Source organism: Capricornis sumatraensis, chromosome 1 (genome assembly GCF_032405125.1).
Source record: "Capricornis sumatraensis isolate serow.1 chromosome 1, serow.2, whole genome shotgun sequence".
NCBI lineage: Eukaryota > Metazoa > Chordata > Mammalia > Artiodactyla > Bovidae > Capricornis > Capricornis sumatraensis.
The window spans coordinates 60522570-60546149 of record NC_091069.1 but is presented as its reverse complement, the minus strand read 5'-3'; the positions used below and the strand labels follow the sequence as shown (position 1 = coordinate 60546149).

Here is a 23580-nt window from a genome sequence, read left to right as displayed (position 1 = left end):
CCAGTAGGTTTCGTGTAGTTGGCCAGAAAACAGCATAGCGGGGACAGGACAGAAGAGGGACAGGGCACATACCTCAGCCAACCCCCAGGGAGCTCCAGGGCAGGGAGGCGCTTTGGAGATGTTCTAGACTGAAGCGCGGGGTCGAGCCACCCAACACCCCACACTGACCACATCAGGTGTGGACTCCTTCTGAACGTGCAGGGCCCCGACCCAGGGTGAGTCCCAGGGAGCCGTCAGCAGCCCCAGTGGATCTGGGAGCCTCCATCGCACTTGTTACTTCTTGGCTCTGGGGGCAGAGGAGCCTGGGAGGACCACTGTGACCATGTCCTAGCATGGGGTGCACACACAAGGGGGCTCCCAGGGAGCAGGAGGGAAGGCCACTGTGGATTCTGGGCCTGGTTTCACGTGGTAATCTCCTTGTACTAACAGCCCCAGGCATAGAAAGGCCTGGTTCCCTCCTCCCAGAGGCAAAAGAAGCCATCTCAACATGAACGCTGGGACTGGCTGAGCTAAACGCCAAGACACGCAAATTGTGAAGCTCCAAGGTGTTTGAGCCGTGCTCTGGGTTGAATCATGTCTTCCCAAAATTTACATGTTACAACCCTAATTTCCACTGGGGTGATATTTGGAGATGGAGTCTTTGGGAGGTAACTGGGGTTGGATAAGATTATCATGTGGGGCTCCCATGACAGGATTAGCACCCAATAAGAAGAGACATCAGAGGGCTTAGCATCTCTCTCCGCCATGTTAGGACGCAGCCAATAGTCCTGTGCAAACCAGGAATACAGCGCTCACCAGAAACAAAACCCATTAGTGCCTTGTTCTGGGACTCAGCTGCCAGAGTTGTGAGAAATCACTGTCTGTAGCTTAAGCCACCTGGTCCGCAGTATTTTGTTACATCAGCCTGAGCTCAGACAAGCCTTAAAGAAAACGCAGTCCAAATGGTACATTGGTATCTGCAGGGCTTGGAGCAGTTAAAGCGGGGAGGTCCCAAAGATTTACACTATTGTCAGCTGATTCCCCAGAAGCTAGGAGCCTGATGTATCTCTGGGAAATCAAAGTCCAGAGACTACAGAAGATGAAGCAGTGAGGCTGACCTGCAAGGAGTGTTTCTCTGTGACCAGCAAAGATGCTGTGTGGGTGATGGGCTGTTCCACGGGTGTGTACGGAGACGAAAATGATCCAGACGCTGATCACAAAATGAAAGGACTGCTCCCTGCACCAGACAGCTAACAAGCCCAGACGCACACAAGGCAGTTTCCAGCCTGGATGGTGGGAAGCCTGATCCTCAGCAGTTTTCTTAAAAGTGCTGGTGCGGTTTTGTTACTGTACACCGTGGAAGAGCCAGGCTGTAAGAGTGGAAGATACATGGCTGCTATTTTCTTCATTTTCTGAAAGAGTATGTTGTGGGTCCCAGGAAGACACAGCATAAGGAGAAATTGCAAGGCACACCCAGCAGGGACTGAGGCTGCTCGGTAGGGTGCAGAACCAAAGTCTAGTGGGTCAAGAAGGCAAAGGGATGTCTTCTTAATAATACACTTATTGTGGACATTTAAAACACAATCCTGGACTTCCCTGGTGACTCAGTGGTAAAGAGTCTGCCTGCCAGTGCAGGAGACATGGGTTCAGTCTGTAGTCTGTGGAGGTTCCGCAGGCCTCAGAGCAGCTAAGCCCGTGTGCCACAGCTACTGAGCCTGTTCTAGAACCCGGGGCTCGCAGCTGCTGACCGCTGTGCCACAACTGCTGAAGCCCGAATGCCTAGAGCCTGTGCGCTGCGGCAAGAGAAGCCACTGCAGTGAGAAGGCTGAGCACTGCAGTGACGAGCAACCCGCGCTCACAGCACCTAGAGAAAAACCAACCAGCAAACCGAGCAGCAACGAAGACCCCCAGCCCGCTCAACGGTAAATACACAGAGGGTACTATAGGCACCTGGTGTGTGCACCACCAAACTCTAAAAAGTCCCTGCCAGTAGTGGCGTCCTTGTCTCCTCTGCCCAGGCTCCCCCAGAAGCTGCCTCGTCTTGACCTTAGTGCTGGTCATATGCGGGCATAACTTTATTGTTGTACTTGTTTTCTCCCACGCACAAACATTTAATAGGGAGGAGATGGGGACAACACACGGCCTTGTTGAGACATTATTCGAGGGCAAGGCTGGGCCAGAGGTAGGAGCAGCTGTCAGAGGGCATCTGACCCTCAGCCAGCTCTGGGGTTCCTTTTGTCCCTCCCACTGCCCCCACCCCCAGCTTTAGCCCCAGGCCTGAGTCTCTTTTCCAGGGCAAGACCTGGGCTGGTCCCGTGCCAGGGGCTCCTTCTCGATGGCTGTTTAGCAGATATGGGGCCCCCATAAGGCACCCCACATGGGCTTTGGGGTTTATTGAGTAGATGAACTGACACTCACAGACTGGAGACCTGGTCCAAACACAGGCTGTCTGCCCGCCCTTCCTGGCATCTATGGTCCAGCCGTCCCCATTCTGAGGATAACATATTGGCTGGTAAATATCCCATCCAAGGAGCCTCACATGCATTCCCTGGGTTGTGAAATGTCTCTTCCAGGTGTTACAGCTGACCTCAGCACTCTTTCCCTTCTGTTGTTATTGTTTAGTTGGTCAGTCATGTCCAATTCTTTTCGACCCATGGACTGTAGCCCGTCAGGTTTGTAGGTCCATGGGATTCTTCAGGCAAGAATACTGAAGTAGGTTGCCATTTCCTTCTCCAGGGTATCTTTGCCAGCCAGGGATCAAATCTTTGTCTCCTGTGTGGTTACCCTGATGCTTTTATTTTTATTTTTTTGCTGTGGATCATTTTTTAAATCTTTATTGAATTTTTTATAATACAAATTCTATTTTATGTTTTATTTTATGTTTTGGTTTATTGGCCATGAAGCATGTGGGGGCTTAGCTCTCTGACGAAGGACGGAACCCACAACCCTGCACGGGAAGCACAGAGGCTTAACCACTGGCCTGCCAGGGAAGTCCCCACTGATGGCTCAAACAGACCAGGAGTGGAGATAAGGACGTGGGTTCAGTTCGTGGGTGAAGAAGGGGAGTCATCAAAGTAGGGGATAGCGGGCCCAGTCCAACACTCATTTGCTCTTCCCGCCCCCACATGTGACCTTTCCACACCATTTACAGTGTCAGGTTGGGTCTCTGGTGGGACCCCACGGGTGGGCGCTGCCCCTGGACAGGACATGCCACCGCAGGTGTGCAGGAGGCCCTTGGAAAATACCTGTGGAATTAACGACAGAAGACACCAAAGAGAACAGTGGCTTCACAGGCCTGGAATCAGGGCTTTCAAGGGGCTCTTAAGAGTCTGTATTTTTCTCACCTACAACACACCAGGATGGTTAACACTGGCAGTGATGTAAGAAGTGTCGCTGAGAAGCCAGGAGCCACCAGCTCAGCAGTGTAAAGAGTCAATAATCACTAGCATTGCGGGCAGTGGTGTCAGACCCCAGAGCAAAGACAACAAAATGTAGACTCTCTTAACAAAAAGTATAGCCAGACTTTCTGCCCATGTCCTAGCACAGGGCTGCCATGGCCTGAAAGTCGACCTAGAGTTCTTGCTCTGGGATGGCCTTGCTCACCGTTGGGACAGTTATGTCCAGGCTATACATTTGCAAATAATATGGGAAAATGTAAACTATGATTTGTAACATCTCAGTGTTTGGATTATATGACTTATGTCTGCAGGTTAGCACCTGGATTTGTCTCTAACCAGGCAGGATCTTGAGTCCTCAGGAGTTATAGGCTAAAGCTCTGTGGAAGCTGAACAATTGGTGGGAAGAAGATGAAGCCACCAGGGGAAGGGGGGACCCATGTCCACATCCACCCATGGGGGAGCATGGGGAGGCTTACCCAAGGCACCTCCATCTCTGTAAGCTCATCCCTGTCTTCTCCCATAGGTGATCCACCTGGGGTTCCAGAATTAAGAGACTGTGATACTTTAAAAATAACTTTGTCCAAAGGATGGCCTACATAACAAAGAATTGTGTGGTTCCTGCTCAGAAAACCAAAATTAGAGATTGTCATACTGAGTGAAGTAATTCAGACAAAGAAAGACAAATATCATAAGATATCACTTATATGTGGAATCTAAAAGAAAGGTACAAATGAATTTATCTACAAAATAAAAAGAGATGCAGATATGAAAACTAAACTTATGCTTACCAGATAAACTGGGAGATGGGAATTGACATATATACACTGTTATAAATAGATAACTAATAAGGACTATACCAGACCACCTGACCTGCCTCTTGAGAAATCTGTATGCAGGTCAGGAAGCAACAGTTAGAACTGGACATGGAACAACAGACTGGTTCCAAATAGGAAAAGGAGTATATCAAGACTGTATATTGTCACCCTGCTTATTTAACTTCTATGGAGAGTACATCATGAGAAATGCTGGACTTGAAGAAACACAAGCTGGAATCAAGATTGCCGAGAGAAATATCAATCACCTCAGACATGCAGATGACACCACCCTTATGGCAGAAAGTGAAGAGGAGCTAGAAAACCTCTTGATGAAAGTGAAAGAGGAGAATGAAAAAGTTGGGTTAAAGCTCAACATTCAGAAAACGAAGATCATGGCATCTGATCCCAACATTTCATGGGAAATAGATGGGAAAACAGTAAAAACAGTGTCAGACTTTATTTTTGGGGGCTCCAAAATCACTGCAGATGGTGATTGCAGCCATGAAATTAAAAGATGCTTACTCCTTGGAAGAAAAGTTATGACCAACCTAGACAGCATATTCAAAAGCAGAGACATTACTTTGCTGACTAAGGTCCATCTAGTCAAGGCTATGGTTTTTCCTGTGGTCATGTATGGATGTGAGAGTTGGACTGTCAAGAAGGCTGAGCGCCGAATAATTGATGTGTTTGAACTGTGGTGTTGGAGAAGACTCTTGAGAGTCCCTTGGACTGCAAGGAGATCCAACCAGTCCATTCTGAAGGAGATCAACCCTGGGATTTCTTTGGAAGGACTGATGCTAAAGCTGAAACTCCAGTACTTTGGGCACCTCATGTGAAGAGTTGACTCATTGGAAAAGACTCTGATGCTGGGAGGGATTGGGGGCAGGAGGGGAAGGGGACGACAGAGGATGAGATGGCTGGATGGCATCACTGACTCGATGGACATGAATCTGAGTGAACGCCGGGAGTTGGTGATGGACAGGGAGGCCTGGCGTGCTGGGATTCATGGGGTAGCAAAGAGCTGGACACGACTGAGCAACTGAACTGAACTGAACTGAACTGTACAGCACAGGGAACTCCACCCAATACTCTGTAATAGGCTATGTGGGAAAATAATCTAAAAAAGAGAGGATATATATATATATATATATATGTATAACTGATATACTTTGCTATCATTGTTCGGTAACTCAGTTGTGTCTGACTCTTTGCAACCCCATGGACTATAGCACGCCAGGCTTCCCTGTCCTTCACTAGCTCCTGGAGTTTGCTCAAACTCATGTCCATTGAGTCAGTGATGCCATCCAATCATCTCACCCTCTGCTGCCCCCTTGTCCTCTTGCCCTCAAACTTCTCACTTTGCTGTGCACCTGAAACTAATACAATATAGTCGTAAATCAACTATGCTCCAATATGGGATGCAAACCCATGAAGACAAGGAAACAAGACATCATATTCCAAGACCAGTTGGTCAAAGCTTGCTTCAGAATTGTGTTCCCAGGGGACCTCAGCTCTGGGGCTTAAAATCTAAAATTACCTGTCCAAATTCCCCATGTATTTAAGGGAGGGGTCAAGGCTTTTTAAATGGCTTCTCCAGTGTTTGTGGGTCATTGAGTGGCCAAGGCAGAAACCTCAGCCACAGGTTCATAGAAATGTGAAGGCTTGACAAGCAGAAAATCCCATCCATACTACCGACAGGTCGACTTAAAGATCAAAGATGAACCACCAAAATATCATTTCCCCAAAAGCATACATTTATTTAAAACTCTTGAATCCCTGCACATTTCAAGCCATGCAGTCTCACATTATTGCTAAAACATATACAAGTTTTAGAAGTCAAACATGAAAGGCATTCTATGTTCTTTTAAAAGAACTGCTTTCACAATCTGCATTTCAAAAACATCATCTGGTTAAGAATCTGAGTATGTCCTTCATTGGTAGGGTTTGGAAATATTTTTAAAGCTCTAACTATTTCCAAGCAATAAAGGAATACTTTGAAAACATTTCAAGTTGTTTTAAATCTTGGGTCATTCACAAAGTTTCAACCTGCGCAATTGTTTTCATTCTGTCTCTAACGCATCATGCACTTGGCTACAGATCCATGAGTTTCCTGTAATTTTTTGACACATTGTCTTCTCTGTGTTTCTCTGTGGCTTTCATCAACTGGTAACCAGGCTGTCCTGTGTGTGGTTGCACCCCTGGGTGCCATCCCTGAAGGCACATTTTCTCATCTTTACATTATCACCCTTTACCTCAATACCCCGTATTTCTCTGACCCTCTTCATGGAGACCTTGAGAGATAGGACAAGCAAAGTCTGATAGGTTGATGGAGACACAGTGCTTTTCTGGATCTCCTAGGGTTGATCCCCGAGGCTCTGCCTTCTACATGCCCTGTAAGCATGGATGAGGGAACAGAACTCACAGGCTGGGGAGGAAAGGAGCACGAACATGGGACCCACGGCACACGGGCACTCTGTGTTTCACTGACTCTTTCCTTGGGTAGTTTGTGTCTCTGATTTAACATGTGGGCAGGTTCCTCTTCACCTGGTGCCCTTTCCTGAAGCATGGGCAGCACCTGCCCAATGGGCAGAAGGAGCAGCTGAATCCTGGTTGATGACCCCACTCTGTGCCCAGCGCTCCCTACAAAGCCTGGGAACAGAGGAAGTCAGCAAAACCTTCTTTGCTGGGAAAATGCCATGGTCCACAACCATCTGTCTACTGAGGTCACAGAGAGGAGGCCCGCCTGTCTACTCAACAGAGGCTCTGCCTGTGGACCCTCATCTCACAGGACCATGACCAGGCTGGAGCATCTATCAGGATGGCTTCAGAGGGTCTCAAAGACCCCACTTCCTTCCCAAGTCCCTGCTCCTAACCCTCAGCTGCTCCTCAAAGATGAAGCATGGGAACCTCTGGTCTCTGGGCCTTCGCATCAGAGGATGTGTCCTGAGGTCACCTCTGGGTCCCTGTGTCTCTGTGCCACACATTCCTGGTGCTCCAGAGGCCCCACTGCTCATAGGGCCAGAGCAGAGGTCAGACCAAGGTCATTCACTTTCAGACTGAAGCCCTTATCATCCCGTATGAATTTGGTTTCTTTTTGTCATTTTGTCTCATGTGACACTGTCCTGCATGCTGACACCCTTCCCCTGGCTTCCCTGCCTCCCCCGCTCTGTTCTACGAGTTACAGTAAAAAAAAAAAAAAAAAACCTGGCCACAGTAAACCAGTGCCTGCTCAGGAGACCCTGGTTTCAGACTCACTGTGTTCTGGGAAGTCACAAAGCTCCCCCAACATATCTACTGTTTTCCTGGTTGCATGCAAACTCATCACATGAGTGGGTTTAGCTCCACTCTGCTTCCAGGTGGCGCTAGTGGTAAAAAATCCACTTGGCAATGCAGGAGACATAAGAGACACAGGTTTGATCCTTGGGTCAGGAAGATCCCCTAGAAGAGGGCATGGCAATCCACTCCAGTATTCTTGCCTGGAGAATTCCATGGATAGAGGAGCCTGGTGGACTCAGTCCATGGGGCTGCAAAGAGTCAGACATGACTGAAGTGACTGAGCATACAGGCTCCCAGTTCACAGTGTTCAAAAAGGGTGTGACTCTGAATGTTCCAGAATCGCATCCCAGAGGGTTCTATGCATCAGATATCTCAGCCTATTTAGAATTTAAAAGCCCAAATGGAAAGATCTTGAGACAGGGTGAGAGGCAGGCAGTGTGACAGGCCTACAGGAGCAGGGGTGGGTCACGCAGAGGGTTTAGAATTCTCCAGAAAGCCCTCTTCTGTCAGAACGTTAACATAAATAGGAAGCGTGCAAGAAGCCAGAAATAAATCAAGAGCATGGAGGGTGCGCTTTCCCAGGGGCTCAGGCCAAGGTTAAGTGGCCAGTCAGCCAAAGAGCATCCACTCACATAGGAAGCTGGCTGCTTCCCAGGCCAGGCCCCTCCCAGACTCAGCCCTTGCCTGCCTCCCACATCCTCTCCAGCCCTCCTTGGGCTCCACAGCCTCAGGCCCTTGAGGAAGCTGTTGGTTGCTGAGAGCTGGCTGTGGGGATGGGGGCAGGGGAACTGGTGGTGACATGGGAGCAGCCTGGCCCTATCCTGGGGCAGCTGGGCGCCTGGGGAGACTGCACCCAGGACACAGAGAGCTATTCAGCCGCCCTTCCTGGGAGGGCTCCAGGACATCTTGAGAAAACCATGGTGTTTGAGTCACCCCCCGGTCCGTTCATCCCAGACGTCTCCAAGCATCCGGATGTGGGGCTAGGAGAGGCAGTCATGTGTCCTTTCTAAACAGAGACAGACGCCACTGCTGTGGGTGAGGAGGGCCCTTAAGGGTACCAAGTCTGCTTCCAACTGCTGCAAAAATAACACATCCCTAAGCTAGGAGAATTATCCTCAGATGTTTGCAGTAGCCATGAGAAAGGGTGCTCACTAGAGAGTGACTCAGGAAGATGGTGCCCTCTGGGGTCCACTCTGCCAGTGATCAGTCAACACCTTGAGGAGAGAACAGGGCTACACATAAACTCCCAGCCACTCTTCCTCCCTTAGTTGAGTTAGTTGGGCTGTGCTTATGGCAGCCATAGCCACACAGAGACGTGGGATCTGTCCACTTGGTAGAAAGATGAAGACAGAAAGCCAGCCTTTGGGGAACCCAGGAAGGAAGGTCTGGGTGTCAAGAAGGAAAGAAGCCTAGGTTGGAGGAGAAGGTGGTGGGATTGAAGATAAACACCCCAGGTCCCAGCCGCCTGGACTGGATCTTGCCATGATGCTGTCATCTGTAACCTGGGACGAAGTGAAGGACTCGAGGGACTCAATGCCAACAAGATTTGTTTGTTAATATTTCAATATTGTTGTGTGCATGCTCAGACGCTCAGTCATGTCCGATGTTTTGCAACACCATGGGTGGCAGCCCACCAGGCTCTTCTGTCCCTGGGATTTCCCAGGCAAGAATACTGGAGCAGGTTGCCATTCCCTTCTCCAGAGGATTTTCGTGACCCAGGGGTTGGACCTGCATCTCCTGCATTTTCAGGCAGATTCTTTACCACTGAGCCACCCAGGAAGTCTGATATTATTATTGGGATCCAGAAAATTCATGGTGTTTTAAGCATACCCTTCTGCCGTTGGTTTCAAGAAAAATTCTTCATTTAAAAGAAATTTTTGTTTTCTCATGGTACATTTTTTAAAATTAGTTTAGATGTTTTACAGTGTTGTGTTAGTTTCTGCTGTACAGCAAAGTGAGTCACCGATACGTATACAAATATCCCCTTTTCGGATGTCCTTCCCTTTAGGTCACCACAGAGCATGGAGTGGAGTTTCCTGTGCCGTACATGCATCTGCTTCTTACACCTTCTGAGAGGTTCTTCTGAGAAAGCACCACCCCTTGGGTGCATCTGGGAGGGCGTGGTCACCTGGCTCCTGAGAGGAAGAGACTTGCACTCAGAAGTGAAGTCACTTGCATGAGTCACAGGACTGCCAGCGACAACGAGACAAAGTAACAGCATGGAGGTTAGAAGTAGCAGCTTCCAGCCATTCCTACCACACCAACCCAGAGAAGAACTTGTGATCATAAGAGCCCCAGAAAGCCTAGAATAAGGACAGCACTGAACCAAAATCAAAATAAATAAAATAGAGCATGGTGGGGACATTAGGAAGGAAACTGGAGGGCAGGTGAGTAAGACATGGGTCCTGCAGCCTTGTTGAATCTGGACACCACTCTCTGTGTAAAGAGACAGAAAGCAACTGTCCTTTCAAAGCAAAAGAGCTCTGAGTGAAATTACGGCACACAGTTGACCCTTGAACAACTAAGGGTCAGGGTTGCCAACCCCCATGCAGTGAAAAATACAAGGATAGCTTTCCAGTGGACCCTCCTTATCCAAGGGGCCGTATTCTTGCATTCACCTGCACAGGGAGCATACAGACTGTAGGACAGATTTACTGAAAAAAATCCAAGTGTAAATGGACCCACACAGTTGAAACACCTGTTATTCAAAGGTCAACTGTGTTTGAAAGCTCTTCATAGTCTGGCAAGTGTGATTCAAGGTATTTGAAATCCAGGATTGTACGTGAACTTGCGTGTCTGAAAGTGGCACTAGAAACACATGATTTCCCAGTTGGTTTGCAAATGCTGCCAGAGGACAAGCTGCACAAAAATTAGACAGACAAGGCTTCAGGTCTCCCCGTAGTATTTTCCAGTCCAGGGGAGGAGGGGTAGAAACTCACCTAGCACATGTCTAAATATTTAATTTCTAAACCAGCCCAACAGTTCACAGGTTCTAGCCTTCTCTCTCTTTCTGTCGACCTGGGAGGCCACCTTCCAGTCTCAGGGCTCAGCTTCCTCAGCTGTCATGCCAGCACCCAAAGATGGGGGCAGCTCCTGCAGCTGCTCCCTGTCTCTCCACTGCCAGCCCCGCCTCCACAGCCCCAGAGCCATGTGTCCACACACACACACACAGAACCCAACCTACCCCCAGGCCATACCCACACATAACCCACCCCACCCCCTGGCCACACCACGTGGAGCTGCTGCTGCCGGAGCCAGGCAGAAGTCCCGCGGGAGGACTCCTGTGAAGCCCACAGGTGATGAGGCATGCCACCAGGGGCCAGTTTGGGGCTCTTCCTGCCTGTCCCGCCTCCCAGTGTGGCAACCAAGGTCAACTGACCTGAAAAAGATATCTGGAGTAAAGTATTCAGAAGAAAGGCAGGTTTTAAAGTACCATATAGAGAACAATTTTTGAGATAGATAAAACATAGTGAGGTATCTGGAAATATATACCCCAAATCTGTGGTCTTCATTATCATTGAAATATAGCTATTTCTACTCCTATCTCTCCTCAAAGAATTATTTTTTATTGCTACTGTCATGTGACACTAAGATAGATATGATAGATAGATGATAGGTACGATGGATAGATGACAGATATGATAGACAAGTAGATAGATAATAGATTATTGATAGATATGTTGACAGATGATGACAGATAAATGGTAGATACATAGATGGATACATTTAGATAGATATTAGAGGGTATGTAATACCTCTATTTCAGTATTTCATAGTTTATCACTGGAAGCAAAGGCTGGTGAAAGACACATTCTTCAGACACACTTAAATAACCTCGATGAGATGCATCAGGATACAATAGTGCTTGCAGTGAATTAATGGTACCTGCAACCAGCCTCTCTATTGTGGCACATATTAATTTTTTTAAGTCCTTCATATTTTTGAGGCAGGGGAAGCCATGTCTTGAAGAGAACTTGCATAGAATCATAGATTTCTAATTTAGGGGAGATAAAAGGCTCCTTTCCCAGAAGATGCAATATACCGATCTTTATTTTCATCAGGAGAAAACCATGCTGATAGACTTAATTACAGTAAACAGTTTGGCAATTAACTTCTGTCTCTCAGAACGAGATCTGAGTAATTCTGATGGCAAGAGGGCTGCTCTTGAGGCAGCTGTTTCTTCTTCAAATTTGAATGATTTAATTCTTCAAATTGGTGAGGGTTCCTGGCTTCCAGGAGAGAGAATCATTGGAACCATTTTGATTATACAGAGTGAAGTAAGCCAGAAAGAAAAACACCAATACAGTATACTAACACATATATATGGAATTAAGAAAGATGGCAATGACGACCCTGTATGCAAGACAGGAAAAAAGACACAGCTGTGTATAACGGACTTTTGGACTCAGAGAGAGAGGGAGAGGGCGGGATGATTTGGGAGAATGGCATTCTATCATGTATACTATCATGTAAGAATTGAATTGCCAGTCTATGTCTGACGCAGGATACAGCATGCTTGGGGCTGGTGCATGGGGATCACCCACAGAGATGTTATGGGGAGGGAGGTGGGAGGGGGTTTCATGTTTGGGAACACATGTAAGAATTAAAGATTTTAAAATTTAATTAAAAAAAAAAGTCAAAAAAAAATAAATAAAGAGGTCTTTGGATGCATTCAGAGTGAATTACTTGGTTTAATCATATATGAAGATCTGTGTTTCCATAATCTTTTCCCAAAAGCTGTCCTTTGATGAGCATCCTCAGATGCACATGTTACTTATCCCAATATCTGAGCTCATACTGTACATGTTATCAGTGGTGTGGTATTTAATAATCAACCTTCCTGGGGAAAAATCCTGTACATAGTGATTTCTATTGTGTAAGTATTCCCATGACAGGCAGTGTAATTTCAAGCTACCCAATTGAGGCTGCTTATCACAGAGCTGGGACGAGCAGTCCAGTAGCAAGCAATACATAATAATTCTACTCTACAGATATGATACAAGTGAGTAAACTTGAGAACATAAGATAAAAGTAAAATGTGATAAACAAGGAGGAAGTGGTGACTTTTGAGTGTTTATTACCTCTAATTTAATGTATTTTATGAATTAAAATTTACAGTTTAATTTTTAAAATTTTAATACTATCTTTTAATTACCAGAGAGTAATACATGATTAATTGCATTGTGATCAGATTTAAATATATTGCTGCATGTGGCCACAGATCATTCAAAACTGCAGAAGAAAAAAGCAGTGGTTAGATGCCACAAAGTAGGTGGTAATGCCTTAACCGAATGCCAGTTGTTAGGCCCCAGAGCCTCTTCCATCCTTGTCAAGGAGAGTGCTAACCTTCTCTTCTTTCATACACTACGGTTAACTTTTAATAAACTTTCTTTTTTAGAGCCCTTTAGATTCAGAGGAACACTGAGGAGAAGGCACTGAGGAGAAGGCACTGAGATTCTCCCTTAGTCCTCTGCCTCCACCCCACTCACACGCTCCCCTGTTACCAGCACGCTACCCTGGATGGTGCCTTCGTTAAAACTGATGGGCACACATGGACACACCATCACCCAGAGTCCATTGTTACATTTGTGCTCACTCTTGGTGTTGGATAATCTCCATGCTGTGCTCAGTCACTGAGTCATGTCCAACTCTTTGCGATCCTATGGGCTGTAGCCTGCAGGCTCCTCAGTCCATGGAATTCTCCAGGCAAGAACACTGGAGTGGGTTGCCATGCCCTCCTCCAGGGAATCTTTCTGACCCACGGATCATATTCTCGTCTTCCGAGTTGCAGGCAGATTCTTTACTTCTGAGTCACCTGGGAATCTCTATATAATCTACGTGCTGTGCTAACTCCTTGTGACACTATGGACTGCAGTCCACAAGGCTATAGGTTTGAACATGTGTATAAAGACATGTACTCACCATTATAGTATCATTCAGAGCAATCTCACTGCCCTAAAAATCCTCTGCTTGGCCTGTTTACCCTAATCCCTGGCGACTGCTGACCTTCTGATTGTCTCCATTGTTTTGCCTTTTCCAGAACCTCATAGAGTTGAAATCCCACAGTATGTATACTTTTCATATTGGCTTCTTTCATTAGTAACATGCATTTAGGGTTCCTCCACGTCTTTTCATGGCTTGATACTCTTTTTCTTTCTCATACTGAATCATACTCCATTGTCTGGACGCACCACAGTTTATTTATTCACCACCTACCAAAAGACATCTTGGTGGCTTCCAAGTTTTGGTGATTATAACGAAAACTGCTATAAACATCTGTGTGAGGGTTTTCAACTCATTTGGAGAGATACCAAGGGGTGCGATTGCTGGATACATACTTTAATTTTTAATAAAGTCAGTGTTGAACAGTTGTCCTGGAAAATTCCTGGAGGCTGAGCAGCTTTCGTTAGCTGGCATAAACCAGATTTAACACATCTCTGTCCTGTCATTCTGTCCCCACCCTTCCTCTAAGTTGTACTTCAAACTTGAGCTCTTGGGTGTCTCTAAATGAAGTCCCTTTGTGATTCAATCTTTAAAATGTTGTTTTTGTTTCTGTGTGTGCATATTCTAGTGGATTTATTAAGTTAAAAAAGACTGATTTGGCACTCTGTGACAACATGGAGGAATGGGATGGGGTGAGAGGTGGGAGGGCGGTTCAGTAAGAAGGGGATATGTGTATAACTGTGGCTGATTCATGCTAATGTATGGCAGAAACCAATACAATATTGTAAATCAATTATCCTTCAATTCAAAATAAATAAATTTTTAAAAGAACAATAAAAAAATAGGCTGGTTAGTTCTAACCTTTCTAGCTAAGAAGTGAATCAGGACTAGTTGCTTTCTCTTTTGCCCCTCCCAGAGCACTGCAGGCAGAATGTGCTAACCTCCTCCAATCTCAGCATCCCAGGCCCTGCAGAAGTGCCCCCAGGAAACCAGGGAACAAACCCTCCCCGCAACCTGGCCATTCTCCCCAGAGCTACAACCTTCATCCTGAGCTTCTCCACTTTTCTATTTGATGGACAAGCTCTCTGAGTCAGATTGTGTTTGAAGGAGCATTTCACTGACTGAAAACTCTTTCAAGTTGCCGCCTTGGCATTGACAGTGTCACTGAAGGAATCGGATGGCATGCACACCACTAGTCTTTGGCTCATCAACCACACTGTTCGAGCCGCGCTTGCCTCTGGCTCATCAAGAATTGCACTGATGATCAGAACACATTTAGACAGGAGATGCCTCTGGCACTATGGCCCAAGATGTCCATCTCCATGGCAATGGTGAGAAACAGAGAACCAATTATTAAACAGTCACAGTTACACATGGAATTATTTGAGATTCCTCCTGGGGGCAAGTGGTTAACATTGTAATTATTTGAGATTCATCCTTGGGGCAAATGGTTAACACTGTAAAGTTGTGAAGAGGAATAAGTATGCTCAGTTTTTATTTTCCTCTTTGACTCAATCATTTCTGCCTGGAGGGGAGAGTTATTAAGGCTCAGCTTTGGTTATCAAGGCTTCGAACAATCAGTCTGGGCAGGAATATTTGCTAGGCACATTAGGTGACACCCCACAATTCATGTTGTTCAGCACAGACTTTTTAAAAACTATTGTGTAAAGAGGTTTATCACATCCAACCCAGGCATTATAATCAGTTGGTAAGGACTGTTGCTGAAGCTGAATCTCCTATACTTTGGCCACCTGATGGCAATAGCCGACTCACTGGAAAAGACTCTGATGCTGGGGAAGAATGATGGCTGGAGGAGAAGAGAGCTGCAGAGGATGAGATGGTTAGATGGCATCACCGACTCAATGGACATGAGTTTGAGCAAGCTCAGGGAGATAGGGAAGGACAGGGAAGCCTGGTGTGCTGCAGTCGATGGGGTCACAAAAAGTCGGACATGACTGAACAACTGGACAACAGCAATGACAAGTGCAGTGTATTGTAAGTACACCCTGGGAGGCTGGGATTGGTAGAAATGGGTTCCTAAGATATGCTTAGTACCCTGTCTACTGGTTATGATCACACCACCTGCCAACCTCTCTGTTCTCAGGACAGAGGCACAGGAGATGTAGGGAAACATTTTACAGCTCTGCCTTTGAGGGTAGAAACCACTGATTCAGATCTATTTTAGAGGTAAGCTAGAGGAAAATTCTCGCATATATTTTTTTTTTCTTTTGCAAACAAACTTGTAGAGAGGTTAACAAGTCTCTTTGCTTAATTTTGTTCGCTTCATTTGTTCTCAGGGAGGGATTACAGCTGGGTCTGTCCCTGGGCATGGCTTGATAACTACTGTGTTCTTAGATTTCATCAGACTGAATCAAGGACACATGAGGACTAGATAAATGGTCTCCCATGAAAGGAGAGATCTCAGATGCAACCTTAGAGATGGCATGCTTGGAGCTGAAGGAACTATCCTGTCCCAGAGGTTCCTTTAGGTTCTTGTGGGGATGGATTGTGCTGTGATCTGGACATGATCCCTGATCTGAAAACGCTATTGTTTTCCCCAAATCTTAGAATCAAATATTTCAAAGCATGAGACAAGTTTTGAGAGCATCTGAGTGAGCCCTTTCTGCCTATAAATGAGGAAACTGATACCTAGAGAGACTTGCCAGCTGGGAGGAGGCCACACAGCCCAGACAGGCCCAGCCTGGCTAGTGACCCAGGACTGGAGCTGGGCTCTGACTGAGAAGCCAGACTTCAGGGCCTGGGGGCAGAAGAACCTGGCTTCTCACTTGTAGCCTAAGGTACTGATAGGTTGCATTCTCTTATCCTCCTTTAAGAAAAAATTAAACAAGAATGTGAGGAAGACAACCGTAGAATTTTAATCAGTAAAGGGATGGTTTGGAGGAGTATCTGTGGATGATAATTAGACGTGAGCATCTCCCACACCAAGACAGCCTCCCCTCCTCCCCAGCAGCTACCACTGGAACTGTAGGGTCAGCAAACTGGCTGGTCGTTTCCTCAACACAGGCTAGGCCTGAGGACACTGCAGTGCCACAGGCCATGCATTCAACAACAGAATTTCATGAAAGTGGCCATTCCTGCTAGGGCTGCTCATTGCTTAAGGAAAATGAAAGCATTAGTCGCTCAGTTGTGTCCGACTCTTTGCAACTCCGTGGACTGTAGCCCACCAGGCTCCTCTGTCCATGGGATTCTTCAGGCCAGAATACTGGAGTGGGTTGTCATTTCTTTCTCCAGGGGATCTTCATGACCTAGGAATCGAACCGGGATCTCCTACACTGCAGGCAGATTCTTTACCATCTGAGTCACAGGAATGCCCTATTGCTCAGGGAAGGGGTTTCCACCCTCAGGAAGAGGGGATTTTTGGCTCATGGATGTGAGGGCTCCTGTGATGTTACATGTTTGTAGCCCAGTCACAGTGTCTGGGGAGGGGTGGTCAAAAATCGTGCCCCAACCTGGTTGTGAATTTGGACACGGCCACCAATGAGCTGTGGGATTTGTCCTGGAGTCAGCTCCCTCACTGTAAAAAGGGGCTTGCAATCCCTTCACTACACATCACACACATATACCCCCTCATGTACATATCCCCCACACACATCATACAAACACACCACACACATACAGACACCATACACACACACACCACACACATACACACCCCATACACATACACACACCATACACACACCACACACCATACACACATACACACCACACAACATATATACACCATACGTACCCACCACACACATATACACACACCATACACAGACACCATACACACACACCACACACATACACACACCACACACATACACCATACACATACACACACCATACACACATACACACCACACACCATACACACACCATATGTACCCACCACACACATACACATACACTACACACATACACACACCATGCACACACACCACACACATATACACACACCACACACAAACACACACAACACACCCATACATACCACACACATGCACACCCCACATAAATACACACACATCACACACATACACACACCAAACACACACACCACATACATACATCCCCATAGATACATAACCCCACCACCACACACACACACATCACATACATGGCTTCACACACACACCAGATACGCACATCACACACATACACACAGTACGCACCCCATGCATGGGGCCATGAGATTATATGCAGAATATGTAGCCTGCAGAAGGAACCTGATAAATGTTCTTTTATTCTTTTAAAATGTTTAATTGGAGGATAATTGCTTTATAATGTTGTGTTCGTTTCTGCTGTATGTATTAGCTCTATGAGTACATATATTCCCTCCCTCTTGAGCCTCCATTCCACCCATCCCTATATCACCCCTCTAGGTCATTGCAGAGCACTGAGCTGAGCTCCTTGTTCTACACAGCAGCTTCCCACTAGCTGTCTCTTTTACACGTGGTCGTGTATAACATCTTACGTTCTCAGTTCCGTCAATTACGTTCTCATCTTACGTCCTCTCCTTCTGTCACTGTGTCCACAAGTCTGTTCTCTGCTTCTGTGTCTCTACTCCTGCTCTGCAAATAAATTAATCAGTACCATTTCACTAGATTGCACATATACACATTAATATACAGTATTTGTTTTTCTCTTTCTGACTGACTTCACTCTGTGTGACAGGCTCTAGGTTCAGCCACCTCACTACAACTGACTCAGATTTGGAACTTGATAAACATTTGATCTCTCCTCTTTCAAACAATTTTTTTAAGCTTACATCTCTTCATTAAGCAAAAGAGAATGTTAGCACCTCACTTTTCATGACTGAATTTCCCAGGTGGCTCTAGTGGTAAAGAATCTACCTGCCAATGCAGGAGACACAGATTCAATCCCTGGGTCGGGAGAATCCCCCGGAGAAGGAAATAGCAGCCCACTCCAATATTCCTGCCTGAGAAATCCCATGCACAGAGGAGCCTGGCTGCCTCTAGTCCACGGGTCACAAAGAGTCAGATGCAACTGAGCACACAGCACAGACGTTCATGATCTATTCCACCCTAGGCTTTAACCCAGAGATGTCTTTTTTTGCTTAAACAGCACTTTGGCAAAAGGAGACCAACAGCAGAATTACTGACAAATATTGATTTTTCTGGTGTGTCAGATGCCTTTACCATAAAATGCAAGTAAATATAATAAACCATGAAAATGCAGTTGGGAATAGTGTGAGAATCGCGTCAGATACAGAGGTGTGTGTGTATGTTTAGGACCCGTGACAGCTTTCATCTGTGTGTATCCTCCTAAAGCCCCTTGAAACATTCGCTTGTCACGTGTCCTTCTCTGTGACACGGCCATCAACAGAGCATCTCCTGGAGGGGCAGCTTGAAGTCGGTGTGGCTTCTGCCTCCGGAGTTACTCTGCTCAAATAAATCAACCCACGTGAAGAATGGAGTGAGTATGTCCATCAGATAACTTTCTCAGTGAAGTGTGTGTGCAGTCCTCTGAGAATCCGGCACCTGTGCTCTACTGAATCTTTGGTCTGTGTTCCTGACATTGTTGGTTGTTTATTCAATAGTCCATCCTCAGCCCCTTCTTCTTGCTGGTGGTGATCGCTTCTCATCATGGAGCCTGAAAACACCAGACATTCGTTCACCACCCTCTCTGTAGCCAGGTCATGGGCCTGAGAGCCAATTGAGGCCAATGGACAAGAGGGTACATGTACTGAGGCCTTGCTGAGAAAACCAGGCAGGTGAGAAGAACCTCCTTCCCTGTGTTTGGTGTGAAGGTGGCCCCTGAGCCAGTGGCTGTCGTGTGATGGCCTCTGAATGTGGAAGTTTGGTGGGGCAGCAAGGATAAAAGTCAACCTTATGAGGCATCAGAGAAGATCCTGAGCCTCCAGAATTTTGTGTGAGATAATAACAGAGAGCAAGGAGATCAAACCAGTCAGTCCTAAAGGAAATTGGTTCTGAATATTCATTGGAAGGACTGGTGCTTAAACTGATGTTCCAATCCTTTGGCCACCTGATGCAAACAGTCAACTCAGTGGAAAAGACCCTGATGCTGGGAAAGATTGAGGGCAAGAGGAGAAGCGGGTGACAGAGGATGAGATGGTTAGATGGCATCACCAACTCAATGGACATGAGTTTGAGCAAGCTCCAGGAGTCAGTAATGGACAGGAAAGCCTGGTATGCTGCAGTCCATGGGGTCACAAAGAGTTGAACACCACTTAGTGACTGAACAACAGCAATAAGTAATGAGCTTTATTGTTTAAGCCCCTAAAAATGGCTGAAAGCATCCAGAATGGTGGGCTTGTTGTCCAACCCCCCCCGCTAGGTTCTGTATGCCTTGGCTTCTGTTTCACACGTTTATCCAGTATCTTCAGGTGAGAGTCTGTGGAGTTGGTTGTAGAGGCTAGTAGGTTGTAGACAGTCTTGACGTTCATGTCTGGAGTGGAAAAGGGCTTGGCCTAAGCAGTTAGTGACAGGACTTCCCTGGCAGTCCAGTGGTAAGATTTTGCCTTCCAATTCATGGGCTTCAGGTTCCATCCCTGATCAGGGAGCTAGGATCCCACATGCCTCTCAGCCAAAACGTAAAAAATATTGTAACAAATTCAATAAAGATTTTTAAAATGACCCACATTAAAAAAAGACTTAACTATTCCTTTTCCTCCCCAACTTCCCCCCCGCTCCGGCAACCATAAGTTTCTTTTCTGAGTCTCTTTCTGTTTTGCAAGTTCATTTGTACCATTTCTTTTTAGGTTCCACATACAAGGGATGTTGAGTTTGGGATGGTCATGTGCACACTACTATATCTAAACTGGATAACCAACAAGAACCTACTGTACAGCACAGGGCACTCTGCTCAATGTTATGTGGCAGCGTGGACGGGAGGGGGTTGGGGGAGAACGGACACATGTATCTGTATCGCTGAGTGCCTTTGCTGTTCACCTGAACTATCATAATATTGTTAATCGGCTATGCTCCTAGTCCCAGTTGTGTCTGACTCTTTGCGACCCCATGGAATGTAGCCCGCCAGGCTCCTTTGCCCATGAGGATTCTCCAGGCAAGAATACTGGAGTGGGTTGCCATGCCCTCCTCCAGGGGATCTTCCCAACCCAGGGATCAAACCCAGGTCTCCCGCATTGCAGACAAATTCTTTACCATCTGAGCCACCAGGGTATACCATCTGTATACCCCCCAATACAAAATAAAAAGTTCAAAAGAAAAATAAACCTTAAAAAAACATTAGTGACTATGAAATAGCACAGTGGTAAATATTTCTTTCTCTGTCATAGTCTCCACTCTTGTTTCCGAGTCTGCATATGTTGAATAGCTTCAGGGTTTCTCTGAAATTCAGCACCGCATGCAGACATTCCCTAGCAGCTGCGTGTTTCATTTGTCACATATACCTTGAATGCCTGTGGATGCCAGCCCATGTTCTAGATCCTGGGAGACATGGATGAATAGGTCAGAGCCATTGCCCTTGGGGACTCATAAGTTGGTGGGGAGACCTAGAGACAAATAGATGACACCGCTGAAAGCAGACTCTTATCAGCTCGGGTGTTGGCAGGAAACAGATGGCCCAGTCATTAAGTCTAAGTGAAGTGAGTTTAATTAAATAGCTATTCGGGGGTATGGAGGGGTTTCCCGTGGTGACTGGCATCTGGGGAGCTGATGGGTCAGCAGAGAGAGCATGGAGTGAGGCCCTGAGAGAACTTGGGGCCAGAGACACTTGCCTACTGCCCACCGTCCTCCCCTGATGACTCCAGAGCTAACCAGAAGTCAAGAAGCCAGGGTACACGCAAAGGAGCCTAGAAAGCCTAGATCCTGGGATTCAAAGCACAATGGAGGCAGAAAGTGGGACCATGTGGTGGGGCGCCAGCAAATAACCAGCAGAGAAGAGAATCGGCTTTGTCCCAGGGCCTTTGACCATGATAACCACCTCTCTTTCTTCCTCTACCCTGAGCCCTCTTCATTCATCTCTTGGAGAACTATACCCCAGGCCTTGCTGGAAAAGGCCATCAAAAGAAGCACAGAAAAACCACTTGGGTCTCAGGGATTGCAGAACTGCATGTGCATCACCAGCTCAAGCTTAATTAAAAATTCACAGAGTCGAGAGCCTGCAGCCAGCCTGAGGGGAAACAGAGAGGATTAAAGAGGTTTCATCATGGAAATTGAGCACGGCTTCTAGGACGGCTGGGGCACCAGGAGATGAGACAGTACTTAACCTGCTTTAGCTTCAGCCCAGGGATCCCGGGCAGGATGTGCTGGAGAATGGAGACCCTCATGTCACTAACTGAGAGCAACGTCCTGAGGAATGAGAACATTTAACTTTTAATGAACTCGAATCTCTTTCATCAAGTCTGTAATGAATCCTCATGCTGCCCAGACTAACATTGGAATTTTTACTCATTAATTCTAATTATGATCCATACGTCCTACCCTCGAAACACACTCTTACCTTTTTTTTTTTTTTCCAGCAATAGAGCAGTCCTGTGATTGGAGACTAGTTGTTTCCCAAGGGAACCTTAAGTTCCCCAAAGTGAGGTCTGTAGGTCCCTGGAAGGAGGGAGGAGTCCTTGAAGGTTCACTCCACCCCAGCCTGCAGTCAGGATGCCCACACCTGACTCACCTGCATCACCTGCCCCATCTGAGTCCTCACCCTGGCCCCTGAGTGCCCTTGGAGAGCAATGTCCCTATCATTCCCAACTTAGTTATCTGGGGCTTTTCCGTCCCAATAATGTACGTTGTTATTCAGTCACTGAGTCATGCCCAACTCTGTGACCCCCATGGACTGCAGCATGCCAGGCTTCCCTGTTCTTCACCATCTCCCAGCGTTTGCTCAAACTCATGTCCATAGAGTTGGTGATACCATCCAACCATCTCATCCTCCCTCTGTCGTCCTCTTCTCTTGCCCTCAATCTTTCCCAGCATCAGGGTCTTTTCCAATGAGTTGGCTCTTCACATCAGGTAGCCAAAGTATTGGAGCTTCAGCTTCAGTATCAGTCTTTCCAATAAATATTCAGGCTTGATTTCCTTTAGGATTGACTATTTTCATCTCCTCGTAGTCCAAGGGACTCTCAAGAGTCTGCTCCAGCACAAATTACCTATGTGCAATTTTAAAGTCCTGTGGGGGTTATACAAGCTTTTTTGAAGAGCGACAGAGCCTCTGAGCACACTCTGCTCCTGGTAGGCAGCCCACCTGCACCAGTTGAGCATATCCTTGGTTTTTTCCTTTTCTGTCTCCAGACAACACGCTTCTGCTCCTCTTCCCAGAGTCTCCCATTTAGGCGTTGCCTCCAGGCTCCCCAGCCTGAGATGCCAAGTCTGTCCTCAAACAGCGCTCTCCCTCACTCGTTGTGCCCCCACCTCACTCAAACATGTTTCCCGGCTTCCCATCCTCTCAGCATCAATAAAGTTTCCACATAAATTGGTTACAGCAGTTCAGTGTTTACAGAATGATGCTCGTAAACGCTGTTCACAGCTGAGTCACAGTGCAAGCTATTTGTTTTTTTGTTTCTTACACAACATTTTCTTTGGAGCTTACCGTTGTACCAGGGTTGTGTGTGTGTGTGTACATTTAACTATTTATTACTACCATACGTTCAAACTCTGAAATTTATTAGTGTAAATCTCCCATTTCTATAGCCAAACATGTCAGGATGTCTGTCCGTTCTTCCCGAGGAAATGCCCTGTCCTGCCCTTGTTTTCTGAATCCCAATTCTTCTTCTATGGTTCCCTCCCCCGTTTTAGAGGCTATACCCTGCAGCGGCTTCCTGACAAATTTCCACAAATCTCACACATCCTATCAAGTCTTTTTTCCATCCACACACTTGGTTGATTTTCTGGCTGGAGTCAGAATTCCAGGATCAGAATGATTTCTCCTTGGAATTTTGAAAGCTCTGCTTCACTGTCTCCCATCTTCCAGGCCTGGTACAAGGATGGGCAATTAGTGCCATTCTGTCCTGGAGTCTTGACCTGTGAATGGCTGGTTCACCCCTGGAAGTGTTTGGGGTCTTCTCCTTCGTGGGGTCCTAAAATTCGGCAGTGATGTCCTTGGACTGGCTCATTTTCAGACTTCAGGCAGGGTCCAAGGTGGACCCTTTTAATCTAGAAAATATTATCCTTCTAGGAAAGCCCCTCTCAGGTTCTAGGAAACTCTTCTTTGTTATTTCT

At 46.6% G+C, this 23580-nt stretch overlaps 1 non-coding gene across 1 annotated transcript; it reads right to left on the bottom strand.

Annotated features, from left to right (window-relative positions):
- Positions 1–12710: 12710 nt before the first annotated feature.
- LOC138094045 (U6atac minor spliceosomal RNA) lies at positions 12711–12836 on the bottom strand. The gene has a single exon (XR_011146194.1). It is a non-coding gene; the product is annotated as a U6atac minor spliceosomal RNA (small nuclear RNA).
- Between the last annotated feature and the right edge of the window lie 10744 nt (positions 12837–23580).